This window comes from Oncorhynchus clarkii, chromosome 10 (genome assembly GCF_045791955.1).
Source record: "Oncorhynchus clarkii lewisi isolate Uvic-CL-2024 chromosome 10, UVic_Ocla_1.0, whole genome shotgun sequence".
NCBI lineage: Eukaryota > Metazoa > Chordata > Actinopteri > Salmoniformes > Salmonidae > Oncorhynchus > Oncorhynchus clarkii.
The window spans coordinates 4,544,973-4,569,456 of record NC_092156.1 but is presented as its reverse complement, the minus strand read 5'-3'; positions in this window follow the sequence as shown (position 1 = coordinate 4,569,456).

Below are 24,484 nucleotides of genomic sequence, written 5' to 3'. Positions count from 1 at the left end.
TTTGCTATATTGCACTTGTGATTTCATGAAAATTAAATATTGTTAGTAATTTAATTTGAATTTGGCGCTCTGCAATTCAGCGGATGTTGACGAAAATGATCCCGCTAACGGGATGGGTGCGTCAATTAAGCACCAGCTGTCAGCTAGCTACTAAATAAACCTCTGTATTCTCCATCCAGCTAGCTAGCTACTAAATAAACCTCTGCATTCTCCATCCAGCTAGTTAGCTACTAAATTAACCTCTGCATTCTCCATCTAGGTAGCTAGCTACTAAATAAACCTCTGTATTCTCCATCCAGCTAGCTAGCTACTAAATAAACCTCTGCATTCTCCATCCAGCTAGCTAGCTACTAAATTAACCTCTGCATTCTCCGTCCAGCTAGCTAGCTACTAAATTAACCTCTGCATTCTCCATCCAGCTAGCTAGCTACTATATGAACCTCTGCATTCTCCATCCAGCTAGCTAGCTAGCTACTAAATTAACCTCTGCATTCTCCATCCAGCTAGCTAGCTACTAAATAAACCTCTGCATTCTCCATCTAGCTAGCTAGCTACTATACGAACCTCTGCATTCTCCATCTAGCTAGCTAGCTACTAAATTAACCTCTGCATTCTCCATCCAGCTAGCTAGCTACTATATGAACCTCTGCATTCTCCATCCAGCTAGCTAGCTAGCTACTAAATTAACCTCTGCATTCTCCATCCAGCTAGCTAGCTACTAAATAAACCTCTGCATTCTCCATCTAGCTAGCTAGCTACTATACGAACCTCTGCATTCTCCATCTAGCTAGCTAGCTACTAAATTAACCTCTGCATTCTCCATCCAGCTAGCTAGCTACTATATGAACCTCTGCATTCTCCATCCAGCTAGCTAGCTAGCTACTAAATTAACCTCTGCATTCTCCATCCAGCTAGCTAGCTACTAAATAAACCTCTGCATTCTCCATCTAGCTAGCTAGCTACTATATGAACCTCTGCATTCTCCATCTAGCTAGCTAGCTACTAAATTAACCTCTGCATTCTACATCTAGCTAGCTACTAAATTAACCTCTGCATTCTACATCTAGCTAGCTACTAAATTAACCTCTGCATTCTCCATCTAGCTAGCTACTAGATGAACCTCTGCATTCTCCATCTAGCTAGCTAGCTACTAAATTAACCTCTGCATTCTCCATCTAGCTAGCTACTAAATTAACCTCTGCATTCTCCATCTAGCTAGCTACTAAATAAACCTCTGCATTCTCCATCCAGCTAGATAGCTACTAAATTAACCTCTGCATTCTCCATCCAGCTAGCTAGCTACTAAATAAACCTCTGTATTCTCCACACACAAACACACAGGGAGTATACACACACACTAACACCCACAGGACACACAAGCGGCAAAGTCACACTGTGGGGAGAGGAGGCTGGACAAAAATTAGTAGCTAGCTACTAAATGAACCTCTGCATTTTCCATCGAGCTAGCTTATCCCCCCCAGTGTGTGTGCGTGTGTCTTATCAAATCAAATTGTATTTGTGTGTGTCTTATCCTTCCTGTATGTGTGTGTATGTCTTATCCTCCCTGTGTGTGTGTGTGTGTGTGTGTGTGTGTGTGTGTGTGTGTCATCCTCCTTGTTTGTGTGTGTCTTAGCCTCGCTGTGTGTGCGTGTTCGCTCCCTCCACCTCTCCACTCCCCCTCACTCCCTACCTCTCACTCACTCCTCCCTCCCCCCACCTACCTACCCCTCACTCCCTCCTCCTCCCTCCCCCTCGCTCCTTCCTCCTCCCTCTCCCTCCCTCACTCCCTCCTCCTCCCTCCTTCTCCCTCCTCCTCCTCCCTCGCCGTCTCTCCCATCTCTCTCTCTAACAGGTGTATGTGTAATTCCATTATGATTGAGACGATGTCATCCACCTCTGAACTCCATTATCACCATGGGAACAGACTGACAGTTCTCATTACACACTCCTAATCCACTATTTAACTACACAGACGAGAGAGAGAGACAGAGAGAGAGAGACAGAAAGAGATAGGGGAAGAGAGCGAGAGAGAGCCAGAGAGAGTGAGAGAGGAGGGGAAGAGAGTGAGAGAGAGCCAGAGAGAGTGAGAGAGGAGGGAAAGAGAGCGAGAGAGAGCCAGAGAGAGTGAGAGAGGAGGGGAAGAGAGTGAGAGAGAGCCAGAGAGAGTGAGAGAGGAGGGAAAGAGAGCGAGAGAGAGCCAGAGAGAGTGAGAGAGGAGGGGAAGAGAGTGCGAGAGAGCCAGAGAGAGTGAGAGAGGAGGGGAAGAGAGAGAGTGAGAGAGCGAGGGAGATGAGGGGAAGAGAGCGAGGGAGAGGAGGGGAAGAGAGCGAGAGAGAGGGAGTGAGAGAGGGAGAGGAGGGGAAGAGAGCGAGAGAGAGAGGGAGTGAGAGAGGGAGTGAGGGAGAGAACAGCTATGATCTGCATTGGTCTGAAGCCAAAAAAAGAAAATAAAATTCACGAGATCCACAATTCCTATGTCACCCTCGAGTAAAGTTTTCCAAAACATAAACTTGGACCTACTACAGTAGCTACAGTATGTTGGTCTATTGTAGGCAGGTTACTTAGGAATCAAACCTTCTCAAACAGCCTACTTCAAGACTTTAAGACAACGGGGTTTGTACCACAAGGAAAAATTGGATTCTTCGCACACGAAGACGATGATCCCATTCAACTTCCTTTTTAAGCTTTATTTTTTAAGCACGATGTTCGATCCCAGGCTGTGTCACAACCGGCCGTGACTGACTGGGTGCCCCATAGTGCGGCGTTGTCCGGGTTAGGGGAGGGTTTGGCCGGGGGGGGGGGGGCGGGGGCTTTACTTGGCTCATTGCATTCTGGCGACTCCTTGTGGCGGGCCGGGCGCCCTGCTGGCTCGCTTGTCAGTTATTAAACAGGGTTTCCTCCGATTGGTGCAGCTGGTTTCCGGGGTGAAGCGGACGGGTGTTTGGTTGATCACGTTTCGGAGGATGAGTGACTTTGAGGAGTTGTAGCGATGAGACAAAGATGGAAATTAGGAGAAAAAATGGGGTAAAATAAGCACAAAAAATATAATAATAATAATTCCAGTATGTTGTTGTTGTTGTTGTTGAACTGATGAGAGGTGGGGAGTATGTTGTTTACCTCCAATCAAGTTTACTTGCGAAGTTTCGTAGACATTGGTGTCATATTGGCTTAGATGTGATGGTAGGAAGATTTGAATTTAACATTGAGCGTCAACCTGAGCCTACTATCAGCATCCTGTCTATTCAGACCAAACGAAGAAACTCAAAATCATTATTCAACTCAAACTCATTATTTAACTAATGTAGCAGAAGAACAAATACTGGCAAATGTCAAACCCCAATCTGCACCGAGACGCTCTCATTTACCTGGCTGGAAGATAAGACAGGATAGGGATATGAGGGGGGGGGAGAGACTGTTTTGTATAATAAGCGGTGAAATGAACATGATGAAATCTCTTTATCTATGTAAGTGTCTGTCCAAATTACTTTTCCACTGACCCTCTGACCCCACACCAAGTCATTTAGTCTATTCCCTGTCTGTCTGTCTGTCTGTCTGTCTGTCTGTCTGTCTGTCTGTCTGTCTGTCTGTCTGTCTGTCTGTCTGTCTGTCTGTCTCTCCACCCCCCCTCTCTCCTCCACCCCCTCTCTCCACCCCCTCTCTCCACCCCATCTCCTCCACCCCCTCTCTCCACCCCCTCTCTCCACCCCATCTCCTCCACCCCTTCTCTCCTCCCCATCTCCTCCACTCCCTCTCTCCTCCCCATCTCCTCCACTCCCTCTCTCCTCCCCATCTCCTCCACTCCCTCTCTCCTCCCCATCTCCTCCACCCTCTCTCTCCTCCCCATCTCCTCCACTCCCTCTCTCCTCCCCATCTCCTCCACTCCCTCTCTCCTCCCCATCTCCTCCACTCCCTCTCTCCTCCCCATCTCCTCCACTCCCTCTCTCCTCCCCATCTCCTCCACTCCCTCTCCCCTCCCCATCTCCTCCACTCCCTCTCTCCTCCCCATCTCCTCCACCCCCTCTCTCCTCCCCATCTCCTCCACTCCCTCTCTCCTCCCCATCTCCTCCACTCCCTCTCTCCTCCCCATCTCCTCCACTCCCTCTCTCGTCCCCATCTCCTCCACTCCCTCTCTCCTCCCCATCTCCTCCACTCCCTCCCTCCTCCCCATCTCCTCCACTCCCTCTCTCCTCCCCATCTCCTCCACTCCCTCTCTCCTCCCCATCTCCTCCACTCCCTCTCTCCTCCCCATCTCCTCCACTCCCTCTCTCCTCCCCATCTCCTCCACTCCCTCTCTCCTCCCCATCTCTCCACCCTTTTCCCTGTTTCCCTCACTTGTGTAATTATATTTCAACCCCCTGATCATTCCTTCTCCCCTTGACCATCTCTTCAAATATAACAGAGAAACTGTGCACCACGTTCAGTCATCTTACCTAATTAGCTAGCTGACCATTTTTTTTTTTTTTTTAACTAGGCAAGTCAATTAAGAACAAATTCTTATTTACAATGATGGCCTGATGTACCAGTAGCATATAAACATTTGTTGGCACAGAAAGAAAGGGGGTATCGAAAATTATCGATCAAATTCCTTCTGCCACTATCTGACTAGGATCATCATTTTTTATTTATTTTACTAGACAAGTCAGTTCAGAACAAATTCTTATTTACAATGACGGCCTAGGAACAGTGGGTTAACTGGTCTAGGAACAGTGGGTTAACTGGTCTAGGAACAGTGGGTTAACTGGTCTAGGAACAGTGGGTTAACTGCCTGTTCAGGGGCAGAACGACAGATTTGTACCTTGTCAGCTCATGGATTTGATGTTGCAACCTTTCGGTTCCTAGTTCAATGCTCTAACCACTAAGCTACCTGCCGCAACCACACTCTAACCACTAGGCTAACTGCCCCCCCTACACTCTAACCACTAGGCTACCTACTGCCCCTACACTCTAACCACTAGGCTACCTGCCGCCCCTACACTCTAACCAGTAGGCTACCTGCCGTCCCTACACTCTAACCACTAGTCTACCTGCCCCCTTACACTCTAACCACTAGGCTACCTTTCGCCCCTACAGTCTAACCACTAGTCTACCTGCCCCCCCCCCCCCCACCGCCCCAACACTCTAACCACCGTACCAAATTTAATATCTTAATATTAAGTTAATATGGATCCATTGTCTTAGGCTCTTGGACTAGGATTCAAGCACTGGGACTCTGATTTCAGCCATAGTGACTCGTGACTCAAACATTGATTCATTTGACTCAACTCAGAGTTAGCCATAGGGAATTATGACTTGACTCGTGACTCAAACATTGATTCATTTGACTCAACTCAGTTATCCATAGGGACTTGTGAATTGGACTTTAGTGATTTAACTACAACACTGCTGCCATTACATGGCTACGAATACTACTGCTACAACTTCCAATTCTAGCAACGGGGCCCAGCTTGGATTAAATCAAATCAAATCAAATGTATTTATAAAGCCATTCTTACATCAGCTGATATCTCAAAGTGCTGTACAGAAACCCAGCCTAAAACCCCAAACAGCAAGCAATGCAGGTGTAGAAGCACGGTGGCTAGGAAAACCTCCCTAGAAAGGCAAAAACCTAGGAAGAAACCTAGAGAGGAACCAGGCTATGAGGGGTGGCCTGTCCTCTTCTGGCTGTCCCGGGTAGAGATTATAAACAGAACATGGCTAAGATGTTCGAATGTTCATAGATGACCAGCAGGGTCAAATAATAATAATCACATTGGTTGTTGAGAGTGCAACAGGTCAGCACCTCAGGAGTAAATGTCAGTTGGCTTTTCATAGCCGATCATTAAGAGTATCTCTACCACTCCTGCTGTCTCTAGAGCGTTGAAAACAGCAGGTCTGGGACAGGTAGCACGTCCTGTGAACAGGTCAGGGTTCCCTAGCCGCAGGCAGAACAGTTGAAACTGGAGCAGCAGCACAACCAGGTGGACTGAGGACAGCAAGGAGTCATCAGGCCAGGTAGGCCTGAGGCATGGTCCTGGGGCTCAGGTCCTCTGAGAGAGAGAAAGAAAGAGAGAGAAAGAAAGAGAGAGAATTAGAGAGAGCATACTTACATTCACACAGGACACCGGATAAGACAGGAGAAATACTCCAGATATAACAGACTGACCCTAGCCCCCCGACACATAAACTACTGCAGCATAAATGCTGGAGGCTGAGAGATTAGGAGATACTGTGACCCCTTCCGATGGATAAACTTTTCTGCTGCTTTTCTCAAAAGCATTAATCAGACAATGTTTACATTGTGATTGTGACATTACCTCTACCTTTACTCCCTCAAATAAACGCAACAAGAGGATGACAACGAAAAAAGAAGCTGAAATCCCGAGGTCCCTCAGTTTTATTTTATTTTATTACTCATTTTGAAAAGATGCTTTTCATCCATGGCCATGTTTCGGCCATTTTGCCACAAGACCTTCAATCAGGCAAACAAAAAGAATAGGCCTATAGTGTCATTTTATAACTAGTCATTGTCGTAAGATAGCATTCGATAACGTTGGCTTTATTAATCCATTCCTGATGAAAAGACTTATAGTCCTTTAGACTATGTAAGATTATTATGAGTTATCTTGAGGCTTTTTGCAAAGAGAAAAATGCTGATGTAAAGGTTCTACATCGTCACAGAAAACCTCAAATCACCGCTGCCCCACCACATTGACTCTGTACCGTAATACCCTGTATATAGCCTCCACATTGACTCTGTACCGGTACCCCCTGTATATAGCCTCCACATTGACTCTGTACCGGTACCCCCTGTATATAGCCTCCACATTGACTCTGTACCGGTACCCCCTGTATATAGCCTCCACATTGACTCTGTACCGTAATACCCTGTATATAGCCTCCACATTGACTCTGTACCGTAACACCCTGTAAATAGCCTCCACATTGACTCTGTACTGGTACCCCCTGTATATAGCCTCCACATTGACTCTGTACCAGTACCCCCTGTATATAGCCTCCACATTGACTCTGTACGGTAATACCCTGTATATAGTCTCCACATTACCTCTGTACCGTAACACCCTGTATATAGCCTCCACATTGACTCTGTACCGTAATACCCTGTGTATAGCCTCCACATTGACTCTGTACCGGTACCCCCTGTATATAGCCTCCACATTGACTCTGTACCGTAATACCCTGTATATAGCCTCCACATTGACTCTGTACCGTAACACCCTGTAAATAGCCTCCACATTGACTCTGTACCGTAACACCCTGTAAATAGCCTCCACATTGACTCTGTACCGTAATACCCTGTATATAGTCTCCACATTGACTCTGTATCGTAACACCCTGTATATAGCCTCCACATTGACTCTGTACCGTAATACCCTGTATATAGCCTCCACATTGACTCTGTACCGTAATACCCTGTATATAGCCTCCACATTAACTCTGTATCGGTACCCCCTGTATATAGCCTCCACATTAACTCTGTACCGGTACCCCTGTATATAGCCTCCACACTGACTCTGTAACGGTACCCCCTGTATATAGCCTCCACATTGACTCTGTACCGTAACACCCTGTAAATAGCCTCCACATTGACTCTGTACCGGTACCCCTGTTTATAGCCTCCACATTGACTCTGTACCGTAATACCTTGTATATAGCCTCCACATTAACTCTGTATCGGTACCCCCTGTATATAGCCTCCACATTGACTCTGTACCGGTACCCCCTGTATATAACCTCCACATTGACTCTGTACCGGTACCCCCTGTATCTAGCCTCCACATTGACTCTGTACCGTAATACCCTGTATATAGTCTCCACATTGACTCTGTACCGTAACACCCTGTATATAGCCTCCACATTGACTCTGTACCGTAACACCCTGAAAATAGCCTCCACATTGACTCTGTACCGTAATACCCTGTATATAGTCTCCACATTGACTCTGTACCGTAATACCCTGTATATAGCCTCCACATTGACTCTGTACCGTAATACCCTGTAAATAGCCTCCACATTGACTCTGTACCGTAATACCCTGTATATAGTCTCCACATTGACTCTGTACCGTAATACCCTGTTTATAGTCTCCACATTGACTCTGTACCGTAATACCCTGTATATAGCCTCCACATTGACTCTGTACCGTAATACCCTGTATATAGCCTCCACATTGACTCTGTACCGGTACCCCCTGTATATAGCCTCCACATTGACTCTGTACCGTAACACCCTGTAAATAGCCTCCACATTGACTCTGTACCGTAATACCCTGTATATAGTCTCCACATTGACTCTGTACCGTAATACCCTGTATAAAGCCTCCACATTGACTCTGTACCGTAATACCCTGTATATAGCCTCCACATTGACTCTTTACCGGTACCCCCTGTATATAGCCTCCACATTGACTCTGTACCGGTACCCCCTGTATATAGCCTCCACATTGACTCTGTACCGTAATACCCTGTATATAGCCTCCACATTAACTCTGTATCGGTACCCCCTGTATATAGCCTCCACATTAACTCTGTACCGGTACCCCTGTATATAGCCTCCACACTGACTCTGTAACGGTACCCCATGTATATAGCCTCCACATTGACTCTGTACCGTAACACCCTGTATATAGCCTCCACATTGACTCTGTACCGGTACCCCTGTTTATAGCCTCCACATTGACTCTGTACCGTAATACCCTGTATATAGCCTCCACATTAACTCTGTATCGGTACCCCCTGTATATAGCCTCCACATTGACTCTGTACCGGTACCCCCTGTATATAGCCTCCACACTGACTCTGTACCAGTACCCCCTGTATATAGCCTCCACATTGACTCTGTACCGGTACCCCCTGTATATAGCCTCCACATTGACTCTATACCGGTACCCCTGTATATAGTCTCCACATTGACTCTGTACCGTAACACCCTGTATATAGCCTCCACATTGACTCTGTACCGGTACCCCGTGTATATAGCCTCCACATTGACTCTGTACCGTAATACCCTGTATATAGTCTCTACATTTACTCTGTACCGGTACCCCCTGTATATAGCCTCCGCATTGACTCTGTACCGGTACCCCCTGTATATAGTCTCCACATTGACTCTGTACCGGTACCCCCTGTATATAACCTCCACATTGACTCTGTACCGGTACCCCCTGTATATAGCCTCCACATTGACTCTGTACCGGTACCCACTGTATCTAGCCTCCACATTGACTCTGTACCGTAATACCCTGTATATAGTCTCCACATTGACTCTGTACCGTAACACCCTGTATATAGCCTCCACATTGAATCTGTACCGTAACACCCTGTAAATAGCCTCCACATTGACTCTGTACCGTAATACCCTGTATAAAGTCTCCACATTGACTCTGTACCGTAATACCCTGTATATAGCCTCCACATTGACTCTGTACCGTAATACCCTGTAAATAGCCTCCACATTGACTCTGTACCGTAATACCCTGTATATAGTCTCCACATTGACTCTCTACCGTAATACCCTGTATATAGCCTCCACATTGACTCTGTACCGTAATACCCTGTATATAGCCTCCACATTGACTCTGTACCGGTACCCCCTGTATATAGCCTCCACATTGACTCTGTACCGTAATACCCTGTAAATAGCCTTCACATTGACTCTGTACCGTAATACCCTGTATAGGGCCTCCAAATTGACTCTGTACCGTAACACCCTGTAAATAGCCTCCACATTGACTCTGTACCGTAATACCCTGTATATAGTCTCCACATTGACTCTGTACCGTAATACCCTGTATATAGCCTCCACATTGACTCTGTACCGTAATACCCTGTATAGGGCCTCCACATTGACTCTGTACCGTAACACCCTGTAAATAGCCTCCACATTGACTCTGTACCGTAATACCCTGTATATAGCCTCCACATTGACTCTGTACCGTAACACCCTGTAAATAGCCTCCACATTGACTCTGTACCGTAATACCCTGTATATAGCCTCCACATTGACTCTGTATCGTAATACCCTGTATATAGCCTCCACATTGACTCTGTACCGTAACACCCTGTAAATAGCCTCCACATTGACTCTGTACCGTAATACCCTGTATATAGTCTCCACATTGACTCTGTACCGTAATACCCTGTATATAGCCTCCACATTGACTCTCTACCGTAACACCCTGTATATAGCCTCCACATTGACTCTGTACCAGTACCCCCTGTATATAGCCTCCACATTGACTCTGTACCGTAATACCCTGTATATAGCCTCCACATTGACTCTGTACCGTAATACCCTGTATATAGCCTCCACATTGACTCTGTACCGTAATACCCTGTATATAGCCTCCACATTGACTCTGTACCGGTACCCCCTGTATATAGCCTCCACATTGACTCTGTAACGTAACACCCTGTAAATAGCCTCCACATTGACTCTGTTCCGTAATACCCTGTATATAGTCTCCACATTGACTCTGTACCGTAATACCCTGTATATAGCCTCCACATTGACTCTGTACCGTAATACCCTGTATATAGCCTCCACATTGACTCTTTACCGGTACCCCCTGTATATAGCCTCCACATTGACTCTGTACCGGTACCCCCTGTATATAGCCTCCACATTGACTCTGTACCGTAATACCCTGTATATAGCCTCCACATTAACTCTGTATCGGTACCCCCTGTATATAGCCTCCACATTAACTCTGTACCGGTACCCCTGTATATAGCCTCCACACTGACTCTGTAACGGTACCCCCTGTATATAGCCTCCACATTGACTCTGTACCGTTACACCCTGTATATAGCCTCCACATTGACTCTGTACCGGTACCCCTGTTTATAGCCTCCACATTGACTCTGTACCGTAATACCCAGTATATAGCCTCCACATTAACTCTGTATCGGTACCCCCTGTATATAGCCTCCACATTGACTCTGTACCGGTACCCCCTGTATATAGCCTCCACACTGACTCTGTACCGGTACCCCCTGTATATAGCCTCCACATTGACTCTGTACCGGTACCCCCTGTATATAGCCTCCACATTGACTCTGTACCGGTACCCCTGTATATAGTCTCCACATTGACTCTGTACCGTAACACCCTGTATATAACCTCCACATTGACTCTGTACCGGTACCCCGTGTATATAGCCTCCACATTGACTCTGTACCGTAATACCCTGTATATAGTCTCTACATTGACTCTGTACCGGTACCCCCTGTATATAGCCTCCACATTGACTCTGTACCGGTACCCCCTGTATATAGTCTCCACATTGACTCTGTACCGGTACCCCCTGTATATAACCTCCACATTGACTCTGTACCGGTACCCCCTGTATATGGCCTCCACATTGACTCTGTACCGGTACCCACTGTATCTAGCCTCCACATTGACTCTGTACCGTAATACCCTGTATATAGTCTCCACATTGACTCTGTACCGTAACACCCTGTATATAGCCTCCACATTGACTCTGTACCGTAATACCCTGTATATAGCCTCCACATTGACTCTGTACCGGTACCCCCTGTATATAGCCTCCACATTGACTCTGTACCGTAATACCCTGTATATAGCCTCCACATTGACTCTGTACCGTAATACCCTGTACACAGCCTCCACATTGACTCTGTACCGGTACCCCCTGTATATAGCCTCCACATTGACTCTGTACCGGTACCCCCTGTATATAGCCTCCACATTGACTCTGTACCGTAACACCCTGTATATAGCCTCCCCATTGACTCTATACCGTAACACCTTGTATAAAGCCTCACTTGTTATTTTACTGATGCTGTTTAATTATTTGCTATTTTATTTTCTATTTTCTATTTTTTACTCATCTATTTTTTTTTACTTAACACTTATTTTTTAATTAGTTTATTAATTTCTTAAAGGTATTTTTGGTTAAGGGCTTGTCAGTAAGAATTTCACTGTAAGGTAACCTGTTGTATTCAGTGCAGGTGATTTAATGATGTGATTTGATTTGATCACGTTTGTTCGTGACGTTTTATTCCACGTAGTGAAACCAGGAAGTCAATTCAAATAGCACAATAATAACGGTCAGTTATTAAGTGAGAGAAAGAGAGAGAGAGATTGTGAGAGATAGTGAGAGAGAGAGAGTGCGAGATAGTGAGAGGGAGAGAGAGAGATTGTGAGAGAGAGAAAGAGAGAGATTGTGAGAGATAGTGAGAGTGAGAGTGAGAGATAGTGAGAGGGAGAGAGAGAGATTGTGAGAGAGAGAAAGAGAGAGATTGTGAGAGATAGTGAGAGAGAGATTGTGAGACATAGTGAGAGAGAGAGAGAGATTGTGAGACATAGTGAGAGAGAGAGAGAGAGAGAGAGATTGTGAGACATAGTGAGAGGGAGAGAGAGAGATTGTGAGACATAGTGAGAGAGAGAGAGAGAGAGAGAGATTGTGAGACATAGTGAGAGGGAGAGCGAGAGATTGTGAGAGATAGTGAGAGAGAGAAAGAGAGAGATTGTGAGACATAGTGAGAGAGAGAAAGAGAGAGATTGTGAGACATAGTGAGAGAGAGAGAGAGATTGTGAGACATAGTGAGAGAGAGAACGAGAGAGATTGTGAGACATAGTGAGAGAGAGAAAGAGAGAGATTGTGAGACATAGTGAGAGAGAGAGAGAGAGAGAGATTATGAGACATAGTGAGAGGGAGAGATTGTGAGAGATAGTGAGAGAGTGAGAGAGAGATTGTGAGAGATAGTGAGAGAGAAAGAGAGAGATTGTGAGACATAGTGAGAGAGAGAGAGAGAGATTGTGAGAGATAGTGAGAGAGAGAGAGAGATACAGATTGTGAGAGATAGTGAGAGGGAGAGAGAGAGATTGTGAGAGATAGTGAGAGAGAGAGAGATTGTGAGAGATAGTGAGAGATAGTGAGAGAGAGAGATACAGATTGTGAGAGATAGTGAGAGAGAGAGAGTGAGATTGTGAGAGATAGAGAGAGAGAGAGAGAGAGAGAGAGAGAGAGAGCGATTGTGAGAGATAGTGAGAGAGAGAGAGAGAAAGAGAGATTGTGAGAGTAACTGAGTGTCTACAGTGAGAGATTGCAGTTCATTAATATCAGTAGGCTGTTTGGTCTGTGTGCAGGTAGTGAACCTGACTGGCTGAGGGTTTAGGTTGCTAGTTCCAATCTTAACCATAATTATGCCATAAGCTACTTTTGTGTCTCCCCAGTGAAATACACTTCCACCACTACATCACGTGAAGACATTTCAAGTAGCTACACTTAACACCTCACCGATACTGATTGCGGAAGCAACAAACCCAAATCGTCTCGGGAAATGTAGCTGACAAAATCTGGGCTGATTGAATCATTGTTATGCATGTCTATCATTTCCACTGGAGATTATGCCCTTCCCCTCCACTACAGAGCACAAAAGTACCAAACGACCAAACGTTTCACAGGTCAACACAGTCGTCCCCCCACCCCCCCATGCTGCAGAGATAAATCTCCAGCCAGGGTTGCCATGTATGCAGTTTTGTGGTTTATTGAGGTACTTTGAAAACGTTGCCGTAGGTGAAAAGTTTCGGTTGCCAAGTTTGCAAGTTTCAAATGTTACCTCTATATTACCAAGAGAGCATATATATATATATATATATATATTTTAAAGACATCAATTTCCCTGTAATCTGCTGAAATTGTGCTAGTTTTTTTCAGGCTTGTAAATGTGGGTTTTTCTGTGTAGATTTACTATACACTTTAAATTGACCTGGCAAGCCTGTCCCTGCCTGATCACCACTAAAGTAGCTGTGCAGCACGAAGGAAGAGGAGGATGGCTGCAGACGTTGGCCTTCATGCAAGAAGGTAAGCTATTAACTCAACTGTTTTTGCCCCCAAAAATGCTATGTGTATTTGGGTGTATTGGTTAAGGTTCTTATTGTCTTTATTTTTATTAATTCATCTTAGGTCATTCGATTGATATCCAACATGCCTTCACGATGTCCGAAAGCCGCACTGTGTAAGATATACTGCGTCATGACATAAATTGAAAAACAAACAATTCATGAATGTTCAATTGTTACTTTTCATGTTTCTACCTCATTGTAAGGACTGACGCTGGGAGACAAGAAGCAAGTAAACATTTAATAAATACCTGACATGACACAAACAAGGGCAGCGTCTGAACAGGGGGAAACATAACGACAATAATGCTGACATGAGGATCAAACTGAGGAACTGACAGATATAGGAGGGGCAATCAACAAAGTAATGGAGTCAGGTGTGAGTAATGATGGTGACAGGTGTGCTTAACGATGGTGACAGGTGTGAGTAATAATGGTGACAGGTGAGAGTAATGATGGTGACAGGTGAGCGTAATGATGGTGACAGGTGAGCGTAATGATGGTGACAGGTGAGCGTAATGATGGTGACAGGTGTGAGTAATAATGGTGACAGGTGAGCGTAATGATGGTGACAGGTGAGCGTAATGATGGTGACAGGTGTGAGTAATAATGGTGACAGGTGAGCGTAATGATGGTGACAGGTGAGCGTAATGATGGTGACAGGTGTGAGTAATAATGGTGACAGGTGAGCGTAATGATGGTGACAGGTGAGCGTAATGATGGTAACAGGTGTGAGTAATGATGGTGACAGGTGAGCGTAATGATGGTGACAGGTGTGAGTAATGATGGTGACAGGTGAGCGTAATGATGGTGACAGGTGTGAGTAATGATGGTGACAGGTGTGAGTAATGATGGTGACAGGTGAGCGTAATGATGGTGACAGGTGTGAGTAATGATGGTGACAGGTGTGAGTAATGATGGTGACTGGTGTGAGTAATGATGGTGACAGGTGAGCGTAATGATGGTGACATGTGAGAGCAATGATGGTGACAGGTGTGAGTAATGATGGTGACAGGTGTGAGTAATAATGGTGACAGGTGTGAGTAATGATGGTGACAGGTGAGCGTAATGATGGTTACAGGTGAGTGTAATGATGGTGACAGGTGAGCGTAATGATGGTAACAGGTGTGAGTAATGATGGTGACAGGTGTGAGTAATGATGGTGACAGGGTGTGAGTAATGAAGGGAATTCGAGCGCCAGGAAGAGGGAGCCGAAGCAGGCTCGACACCTTATACTTATTTACTACTTGCTAACGTTAGTGATTGACGTTGAACTACGAAATCAGAGCAGTTAGCTAACGGTTAGCGTGCTAGCTAATGTTTAACTTGCTAGCTAACGATTAGCGTGCTAGCTAACGATTAGTGTGCTAGTTAACGGTTAGCTATGGTGGAAAGCTAATAAGTTTAGCAGAATTGGTAAACGTGTCTTTGATTCAGAATACATGATTGTGTGGTGGGTGGGGGTCCTAGTTCTTTTGGCTAGCTTTGCTTTGCGGTATGTTTCAAGGCTTAGCCTAGTATTTTCTGATTTGCATAGTGTTTAGTGTATACTTGCTTTGCTTTAGCCAAACCACTCATACTGATTCTCTTCTAGTCCGTCCATAACAGCAGATTCAGCTTTAGTTGCATCCAGGAACTGGCATAATGTTATGCTTATACTTCCTGTTTTACCTTGAAAGTCGTCTCTAAAAAGGAGGTCTGTTGGACCTCTATTGGTCTGTTATCATTGGCTAATAGAGGTGCTGGGAGACACCAAGGACTGTTATCATTGGCTAATAGAGGTGCTGGGAGACACCAAGGACTGTTATCATTGGCTAATAGAGGTGCTGGGGGACAACAAGGACTGTTATCACTGGCTAATAGAGGTGCTGGGAGACACCAATGACTGTTATCATTGGCTAATAGACTGATAACAGTCCTTTGAGTCCCACAGCACCAACATTTCACTTCAACAGGAAAAGAGAGAGGTGTATAAGAGGTCTGTGCCAAACATTTCACTCCAGGGACAAATCTCCACTGAACAAAGATGTTGCAGTGGCGCTAACAGAGGTTGAGAGATTCTACTCTGTGCGCATTTGGAACGCATTGATACCTGTGGGAAGCGTGGCAGGAAGGTGCCTGTAATCCTCACGCCAGCGATGGTGGAATCTTTACAGTTGCTTATCAAAGAGCGATGCTCATGTGGAGTGAGCGAAAGGTAACATCTACTTATTTGCCAGGTCAGGATATGACACAGATTTTAAAGGGGAAATGACTGCATTCACATCTATGCCTAAAAAACAATGTGGGTTCTAAGTTACCTGAAGCATAAACTTAACTAGGAAAGAGAGGCTGTCGCCATCTCCAGAGTGTTAGTACATCTCCAGAGTGTTAGTACATCTCCAGAGTGTCAGTACATCTCCAGAGTGTTAGTACATCTCCAGAGTGTTATAGTACATCTCCAGTGTCAGTACATCTCCAGAGTGTTAGTACATCTCCAGAGTGTTAGTACATCTCCAGAGTGTCAGTACATCTCCAGAGTGTCAGTACATCTCCAGAGTGTTAGTACATCTCCAGAGTGTCAGTACATCTCCAGAGTGTTAGTACATCTCCAGAGTGTTAGTACATCTCCATAGTGTTAGTACATCTCCATAGTGTTAGTACATCTCCATAGTGTTAGTACATCTCCAGAGTGTTAGTACATCTCCAGAGTGTCAGTACATCTCCAGAGTGTTATAGTACATCTCCAGAGTGTTATAGTACATCTCCAGAGTGTTAGTACATCTCCAGAGTGTCAGTACATCTCCAGAGTGTTATAGTACATCTCCAGAGTGTTAGTACATCTCCACAGTGTTAGTACATCTCCAGAGTGTCAGTACATCTCCAGAGTGTTAGCACATCTCCAGAGTGTTATAGTAAATCTCCAGAGTGTTAGTACATCTCCAGAGTGTTAGTACATCTCCAGAGTGTTAGTACATCTCCAGAGTGTTAGTACATCTCCATAGTGTTAGTACATCTCCAGAGTGTTAGCACATCTCCAGAGTGTTAGTACATCTCCAGAGTGTTAGTACATCTCCAGAGTGTTAGTACATCTCCAGAGTGTTAGTACATCTCCAGAGTGTTAGTACATCTCCAGAGTGTCAGTACATCTCCAGAGTGTCAGTACATCTCCAGAGTGTTAGTACATCTCCAGAGTGTCAGTACATCTCCAGAGTGTTAGTACATCTCCAGAGTGTTAGTACATCTCCAGAGTGTTAGTACATCTCCATAGTGTTAGTACATCTCCAGAGTGTTAGCACATCTCCAGAGTGTTAGTACATCTCCAGAGTGTTAGTACATCTCCAGAGTGTTAGTACATCTCCAGAGTGTCAGTACATCTCCAGAGTGTCAGTACATCTCCAGAGTGTTAGTACATCTCCAGAGTGTTATAGTACATCTCCAGAGTGTCAGTACATCTCCAGAGTGTTAGTACATCTCCAGAGTGTTAGTACATCTCCAAGGTGTTATACTACATCTCCAGAGTGTCAGTACATCTCCAGAGTGTTAGTACATCTCCAGAGTGTTAGTACATCTCCAGAGTGTCAGTACATCTCCAGAGTGTTAGTACATCTCCAGAGTGTTAGTACATCTCCAGAGTGTTAGTACATCTCCAGAGTGTCAGTACATCTCCAGAGTGTTAGTACATCTCCAGAGTGTTAGTACATCTCCAAGGTGTTATACTACATCTCCAGAGTGTCAGTACATCTCCAGAGTGTTAGTACATCTCCAGAGTGTCAGTACATCTCCAGAGTGTTACTACATCTCCAGAGTGTTAGTACATCTCCAGAGTGTTACTACATCTCCAGAGTGTTAGTACATCTCCAGAGTGTTACTACATCTCCAGAGTGTTAGAACATCTCCAGAGTGTTACTACATCTCCAGAGTGTTAGTACATCTCCAGAGTGTCAGTACATCTCCAGAGTGTTAGTACATCTCCAGAGTGTTAGTACATCTCCAGAGTGTTATAGTACATCTCCAGAGTGTCAGTACATCTCCAGAGTGTTAGTACATCTCCAGAGTGTTAGTACATCTCTAGAGTGTCAGTACATCTCCAGAGTGTCAGTACATCTCCAGAGTGTTATAGTACATCTCCAGAGTGTTAGTACATCTCCAGAGTGTCAGTACATCTCCAGAGTGTCAGTACATCTCCAGAGTGTTAGTACATCTCCAGAGTGTTAGTACATCTCCAGAGTGTCAGTACATCTCCAGAGTGTCAGTACATCTCCAGAGTGTTAGTACATCTCCAGAGTGTTATAGTACATCTCCAGAGTGTCAGTACATCTCCAGAGTGTTAGTACATCTCCAGAGTGTTATAGTACATCTCCAGAGTGTCAGTACATCTCCAGAGTGTCAGTACATCTCCAGAGTGTCAGTACATCTCCAGAGTGTTAGTACATCTCCAGAGTGTTATAGTACATCTCCAGAGTGTTATAGTACATCTCCAGAGTGTTATAGTACATCTCCAGAGTGTTATAGTACATCTCCAGAGTGTCAGTACATCTCCAGAGTGTTAGTACATCTCCAGAGTGTCAGTACATCTCCAGAGTGTCAGTACATCTCCAGAGTGTTATAGTACATCTCCAGAGTGTTATAGTACATCTCCAGAGTGTTATAGTACATCTCCAGAGTGTTAGTACATCTCCAGAGTGTTAGTACATATCCAGAGTGTCAGTACATCTCCAGAGTGTTAGAACATCTCCAGAGTGTTAGTACATCTCCAGAGTGTCAGTACATCTCCAGAGTGTCAGTACATCTCCAGAGTGTTAGTACATCTCCAGAGTGTTAGTACATCTCCAGAGTGTTATAGTACATCTCCAGAGTGTTATAGTACATCTCCAGAGTATCAGTACATCTCCAGAGTGTACATCTCCAGATAGTACATCTCCAGAGTGTTATAGTACATCTCCAGAGTGTTATAGTACATCTCCAGAGTGTTAGTACATCTCCAGAGTGTTATAGTACATCTCCAGAGTGTTATAGTACATCTCCAGAGTATCAGTACATCTCCAGAGTGTCAGTACATCTCCAGAGTATCAGTACATCTCCAGAGTGTTATAGTACATCTCCAGAGTATCAGTACATCTCCAGAGTGTTATAGTACATCTCCAGAGTGTTATAGTACATCTCCAGAGTGTTATAGTACATCTCCAGAGTGTTATAGTACATCTCCAGAGTGTCAGTACATCTCCAGAGTGTTATAGTACATCTCCAGAGTGTTATAGTACATATCCAGAGTATCAGTACATCTCCAGAGTATCAGTACATCTCCAGAGTGTTATAGTACATCTCCAGAGTGTTATAGTACATCTCCAGAGTATCAGTACATCTCCAGAGTGTTATAGTACATCTCCAGAGTATCAGTACATCTCCAGAGTGTTATAGTACATCTCCAGAGTATCAGTACATCTCCAGAGTGTTATAGTACATCTCCAGAGTGTTATAGTACATCTCCAGAGTGTTATAGTACATCTCCAGAGTGTTATAGTACATCTCCAGAGTGTCAGTACATCTCCAGAGTGTTATAGTACATCTCCAGAGTGTTATAGTACATCTCCAGAGTATCAGTACATCTCCAGAGTATCAGTACATCTCCAGAGTGTTATAGTACATCTCCAGAGTGTTATAGTACATCTCCAGAGTATCAGTACATCTCCAGAGTGTTATAGTACATCTCCAGAGTATCAGTACATCTCCAGAGTGTCAGTACATCTCCAGAGTATCAGTACATCTCCAGAGTGTTATAGTACATCTCCAGAGTGTCAGTACATCTCCAGAGTGTTAGTACATCTCCAGAGTGTTATAGTACATCTCCAGAGTGTTATAGTACATCTCCAGAGTGTTAGTACATCTCCAGAGTGTTATAGTACATCTCCAGAGTGTTATAGTACATCTCCAGAGTGTTATAGTACATCTCCAGAGTGTTATAGTACATCTCCAGAGTATCAGTACATCTCCAGAGTGTTATAGTACATCTCCAGAGTATCAGTACATCTCCAGAGTGTCAGTACATCTCCAGAGTATCAGTACATCTCCAGAGTGTTATAGTACATCTCCAGAGTGTCAGTACATCTCCAGAGTGTTAGTACATCTCCAGAGTGTTATAGTACATCTCCAGAGTGTTAGTACATCTCCAGAGTGTTATAGTACATCTCCAGAGTGTTATAGTACATATCCAGAGTGTTAGTACATCTCCAGAGTGTTATAGTACATCTCCAGAGTATCAGTACATCTCCAGAGTGTTAGTACATCTCCATAGTGTCAGTACATCTCCAGAGTGTTAGTACATCTCCAGAGTGTTAGTACATCTCCAGAGTGTTATAGTACATCTCCAGAGTATCAGTACATCTCCAGAGTGTTAGTACATCTCCATAGTGTCAGTACATCTCCAGAGTGTTAGTACATCTCCATAGTGTCAGTACATCTCCAGAGTGTTAGTACATCTCCAGAGTGTCAGTACATCTCCAGAGTGTCAGTACATCTCCAGAGTGTTATAGTACATCTCCAGAGTGTTATAGTACATCTCCAGAGTGTTATAGTACATCTCCAGAGTGTTAGTACATCTCCAGAGTGTTAGTACATATCCAGAGTGTCAGTACATCTCCAGAGTGTTAGAACATCTCCAGAGTGTTAGTACATCTCCAGAGTGTCAGTACATCTCCAGAGTGTCAGTACATCTCCAGAGTGTTAGTACATCTCCAGAGTGTTAGTACATCTCCAGAGTGTTATAGTACATCTCCAGAGTGTTATAGTACATCTCCAGAGTATCAGTACATCTCCAGAGTGTTATAGTACATCTCCAGAGTGTTATAGTACATCTCCAGAGTGTTATAGTACATCTCCAGAGTGTTAGTACATCTCCAGAGTGTTATAGTACATCTCCAGAGTGTTATAGTACATCTCCAGAGTATCAGTACATCTCCAGAGTGTCAGTACATCTCCAGAGTATCAGTACATCTCCAGAGTGTTATAGTACATCTCCAGAGTATCAGTACATCTCCAGAGTGTTATAGTACATCTCCAGAGTGTTATAGTACATCTCCAGAGTGTTATAGTACATCTCCAGAGTGTTATAGTACATCTCCAGAGTGTCAGTACATCTCCAGAGTGTTATAGTACATCTCCAGAGTGTTATAGTACATCTCCAGAGTATCAGTACATCTCCAGAGTGTTATAGTACATCTCCAGAGTGTTATAGTACATCTCCAGAGTATCAGTACATCTCCAGAGTGTTATAGTACATCTCCAGAGTATCAGTACATCTCCAGAGTGTTATAGTACATCTCCAGAGTATCAGTACATCTCCAGAGTGTTATAGTACATCTCCAGAGTGTTATAGTACATCTCCAGAGTGTTATAGTACATCTCCAGAGTGTTATAGTACATCTCCAGAGTGTCAGTACATCTCCAGAGTGTTATAGTACATCTCCAGAGTGTTATAGTACATCTCCAGAGTATCAGTACATCTCCAGAGTGTTATAGTACATCTCCAGAGTATCAGTACATCTCCAGAGTGTCAGTACATCTCCAGAGTATCAGTACATCTCCAGAGTGTTATAGTACATCTCCAGAGTGTCAGTACATCTCCAGAGTGTTAGTACATCTCCAGAGTGTTATAGTACATCTCCAGAGTGTTATAGTACATCTCCAGAGTGTTAGTACATCTCCAGAGTGTTATAGTACATCTCCAGAGTGTTATAGTACATCTCCAGAGTGTTATAGTACATCTCCAGAGTGTTATAGTACATCTCCAGAGTATCAGTACATCTCCAGAGTGTTATAGTACATCTCCAGAGTATCAGTACATCTCCAGAGTGTCAGTACATCTCCAGAGTATCAGTACATCTCCAGAGTGTTATAGTACATCTCCAGAGTGTCAGTACATCTCCAGAGTGTTAGTACATCTCCAGAGTGTTATAGTACATCTCCAGAGTGTTAGTACATCTCCAGAGTGTTATAGTACATCTCCAGAGTGTTATAGTACATATCCAGAGTGTTAGTACATCTCCAGAGTGTTATAGTACATCTCCAGAGTATCAGTACATCTCCAGAGTGTTAGTACATCTCCATAGTGTCAGTACATCTCCAGAGTGTTAGTACATCTCCAGAGTGTTAGTACATCTCCAGAGTGTTATAGTACATCTCCAGAGTATCAGTACATCTCCAGAGTGTTAGTACATCTCCATAGTGTCAGTACATCTCCAGAGTGTTAGTACATCTCCATAGTGTCAGTACATCTCCAGAGTGTTAGTACATCTCCAGAGTGTTATAGTACATCTCCAGAGTGTCAGTACATCTCCAGAGTGTTATAGTACATCTCCAGAGTGTTATAGTACATCTCCATAGTGTTAGTACATCTCCAGAGTGTTATAGTACATCTCCAGAGTGTTATAGTACATCTCCAGAGTGTTATAGTACATCTCCAGAGTGTTATAGTACATCTCCAGAGTGTTATAGTACATCTCCAGAGTGTTATAGTACATCTCCAGAGTGTTATAGTACATCTCCAGAGTGTTATAGTACATCTCCAGAGTGTTATAGTACATCTCCAGAGTGTTATAGTACATCTCCAGAGTGTTATAGTACATCTCCAGAGTGTTATAGTACATCTCCAGAGTGTTATAGTACATCTCCAGAGTGTTATAGTACATCTCCAGAGTGTCAGTACATCTCCAGAGTGTCAGTACATCTCCAGAGTGTTAGTACATCTCCAGAGTGTTATAGTACATCTCCAGAGTGTTAGTACATCTCCAGAGTGTCAGTACATCTCCAGAGTGTTAGTACATCTCCAGAGTGTCAGTACATCTCCAGAGTGTTATAGTACATCTCCAGAGTGTCAGTACATCTCCAGAGTGTTAGTACATCTCCAGAGTGTTATAGTACATCTCCAGAGTGTTATAGTACATCTCCAGAGTGTCAGTACATCTCCAGAGTGTCAGTACATCTCCAGAGTGTTAGTACATCTCCAGAGTGTTATAGTACATCTCCAGAGTGTTAGTACATCTCCAGAGTGTCAGTACATCTCCAGAGTGTTAGTACATCTCCAGAGTGTCAGTACATCTCCAGAGTGTTATAGTACATCTCCAGAGTATCAGTACATCTCCAGAGTGTTATAGTACATCTCCAGAGTGTTATAGTACATCTCCAGAGTGTTATAGTACATCTCCAGAGTGTTATAGTACATCTCCAGAGTGTTATAGTACATCTCCAGAGTGTTAGTACATCTCCAGAGTGTTAGTACATCTCCAGAGTGTTATAGTACATCTCCAGAGTGTTATAGTACATTTACCCCCTAGTGTTTACACTTTGATTTTGTTTTGCACAGATTTAGCTTGCCTCAATTTACCATTCTTCTTTTTGGCTGTCTTTAAGAAATGAGCATGACTGAAAAAATAATGAGGCTTCAGACTCTTGACAGAGAGAGAGACTTAAATTCACACAGGACACCGGATAAGACAGGAGAAATACTCCAGATATAACAGACCGACCCTAGCCCCCCGACACATAAACTACTGGAGGCTGAGACAGGAGGGATCGGGAGACAAATCAAATCAAATCAAATTTTATTTGTCACATACACATGGTTAGCAGATGTTAATGCGAATGTAGTGTAAGGGGATAAAGAATATGTACATAAAGATATATGAATGAGTGATGGTACAGAGTGGCATAGGCAAGATACAGTAGATGGTATTGAGTGCAGTATATACATATGAGATGAGTATGTAAACAAAGTGGCATAGTTAAAGTGACTAGTGATACATGTATTACATAAAGATGCAGTAGATGATATAGAGTACAGTATATACGTAGACATATGAGATTAATAATGTAGGGTATGTAAACATTATATTAGGTAGCATTGTTAGCCCAGACAGGGCCAAACAGGCAGGATATTATAACCACATGCTCACCAACACTCACAAAACACTCACATGCAACTTCATGGTTGCGAGATTTACAAAGGAGAATAGCACACAGCTCAATGATGAGTAGATGGCGCCCTCTGCTGGACTGGACTGTACATTTCATGAGGCTTTAATAGCTCGGGTTGCGTTCCAATTCTCTACTCGCACTATGCAGATTGGACAAGCTTAAACAAAATGGTAGGAGTTTCACATAGCCTGTCAGAGGGCACGATGGAGCTACTACCACGATGGAGCTACCACCACGATGGAGCTACTACCACGATGGAGCTACTACCACGATGGAGCTACTACCACGATGGAGCTGCTACCACGATGGAGCTACCACCACGATGGAGCTACTACCACGATGGAGCTACTACCACGATGGAGCTACTACCACGATGGAGCTACTACCACGATGGAGCTACTACCACGATGGAGCTACCACCATGATGGAGCTACTACCACGATGGAGCTACCACCACGATGGAGCTACCACCACGATGGAGCTACCACCACGATGGAGCTACCACCACGATGGAGCTACTACCACGATGGAGCTACTACCACGATGGAGCTACTATCACGATGGAGCTACTACCACGATGGAGCTACTACCACGATGGAGCTACCACCACGATGGAGCTACTACCACGATGGAGCTACTACCACGATGGAGCTACTACCACGAT